Source organism: Macaca nemestrina, chromosome 2, assembly GCF_043159975.1.
Source record: "Macaca nemestrina isolate mMacNem1 chromosome 2, mMacNem.hap1, whole genome shotgun sequence".
In the NCBI taxonomy this organism is placed as follows: domain Eukaryota; kingdom Metazoa; phylum Chordata; class Mammalia; order Primates; family Cercopithecidae; genus Macaca; species Macaca nemestrina.
Genome location: NC_092126.1, coordinates 126,770,933 through 126,773,440, shown reverse-complemented (window position 1 = coordinate 126,773,440; position 2,508 = coordinate 126,770,933).

Here is a 2,508-nt window from a genome sequence, read left to right as displayed (position 1 = left end):
TGCTGGTAAAACTAAAGAAAGGCAATGTGGCTAAACCCTAATCATGAGGATTAACTTAAAGGATGGCACAGACCTATAGGTTTTTGAAGTCTGCTAATGGTTTCACTTTGTGGTTTAAATTAACACCCGCCCCCCCTCAGACTATTCAGAAAATCTTTAGTAAGCTCTGGACTGTATATGAAAATCACCAAAGACTTGAATTTGTGACATGACTGATTCTGGGATATAAGGACTTGTTCATTTTAATTCTTTCACTCATTGTTTACTCTTTCCCGACCTTTAAAACACAAAAGGATGCCTACATTTCCAGATGAGTGATATGTTTTTAATGATGATGAGTGTATACATTTTTTTCATTATTTTGTCGAGGAATAAGGTAAACCTTAGAGGAGAATGGAGTGACAATGACCTAGGAATTGTATCCTGTGGATATAATAAAAGTGTTACCTTAAAAAACAAAAGATTTCTATAGTCAAACCTTTGATGGAAATAGTACATTGTAAAAGGTAAATAGATTTCTTTATTGAGGGATTTCTCAGAGCCTTTAGTATTCTACCAAATCAATGTTTCTTACTAACCAGCTATGCCAATCTTGTGCCAAGCCCAGGAATATAGGATGACTTTGAAAGACATGGTCTCTGACTTCACAGAGCTTACAGTCTATGCAACAGGGGTTGTGATCCCCCAAGAAAGAAACAGTTTGCAGGCCTTCCCAAACCTATTTGAGTACGGAATACTCTTTCAGTAGAGCATCTCACGGAACAGTATTTGAGAAACACTTGCTAGTCCTATCTAGAAGAATCAGTACCAGACATCTCCAAAACATTTAGATTGAGTTTTGCAGGAAAGTACTTTTAAAAATGACAGACACAGCTTTGTTTCCTAGAGGACAAATCAGATGACTGTGGTAGGATGGCCTTTTAAAATAAATGAAGCATCAGCAACATTAGAAGACCATATGTGCCCTGGAGTGAGAAATGCTCACTCATTCTGTGCTGGATTTGACAGCAGCATCAGGGAGTTCTCAGGAGGAGCATCAGAAGCCCATATCTTTCCTCATACCCCAATTCAGGAGGCAGAGCAGTTTATCTTTCTCAAACAAGTTAAACCTCACGCCAATCACACAATAATTGGGTCTTGTAGTAGTATCTATGCTGATGAAGTTTTAATTCAAAGAAGGGCATCATTCTAGGTGTGAGGCTAATTAACACAAACATCTCTTCACTGTGGAAGAGATGTATATTCTGGAAATTACTGACTTTCAGAAGTATATTCTGGAAGTTATTGACTATGAGTGTGTGTGTGTGTTTGCATGTAGAACTAATGAAAAATTTAGTATTTATTTATTTATTTCTGACCATCTCAAAACCAAGATCTTCTCTGAAGTACTCTTCTAGGAGGATGATACCAAATTGGCTTTTCTCAAATAACTGGAGAGAATGGATATCTTACTGGAGCTAAGCAGTAAAGAAGCCTCTTGGGCTTTATATTATTTTAGGTTCATTAAAGTGCAACATGCTTGATTCTGAAATTTACATCAAACTATTTTCTTTCATTTTTTTTTTAAATGCAGCAGATGGTAAGTAGACAGGAGATTTTCTGTTATTGGGGTTAAAAAGACGAGAAGATGACTTTCCTTTTCATTCTAGTATCTCAGAGTTTTCCTTTCTAATGAATTATTTGACTTTCAAGAGTTCTGTTCCTTGTAGAGCCTCATGATTCATATTATATTGAGTTATGGCTATTGTGTTGTGATTTTGTTTAGAAGGATACAGAAGATGACTTATTTTAGATAAGTCCATATAAAGAAGTTATTCTTAGTACATAAAAGGTACTCATGAATACTTATCAAATTGTTCAATCATGTTAGTGACAAATGTTTCCTATGAGTCATTTTCCCTTTGGTGACAATGCCTTCATGAGCTAGTCAAACCAAGGATTAAATCCACCTGCTCTGGTTCCTGATTTCAAATCCATTTGTAAGACAATTAGTATTATCAGATAAATGACAGGAGAAATCATACCAGAATGCTTTGTAGAGGAAAATTAATATTGAGTCAGAACATCTGAATATGTGTCAAGCTGACGTGGGTCCCAGCACACGTCACTGAATGTAAACACTCAATGAAATTTGTTGATCCTCCAGTCCTCCCACCTTATTCATCACCCATTAAATTCTGCATTTTTACGAGCAATAACTTGGGTTACAAGAATGACAAGAATACAAGAACTAAGTGTCATTCCTTTACCAGAAAATACTGCACATTGCCAATAGGATCTGAAACATCAGGAACCAAACTTCCTCTCTCCTTCTCCCTGAAAGCCTGGTGCTTCCCTTTATGCACGCATGTCAACTTCATTCTGTCCTGTTTCTGCAGAACCATTTTTTCTACTTTAGGCAATTAGAGCAAGATAATAGCCATAACAACAACTCCAGGCACAGCCCCAGATTCGCATAACCCTAATTTCTGATCTTGACCTAATTTCAATCTTCTAGAATAGAGAAAC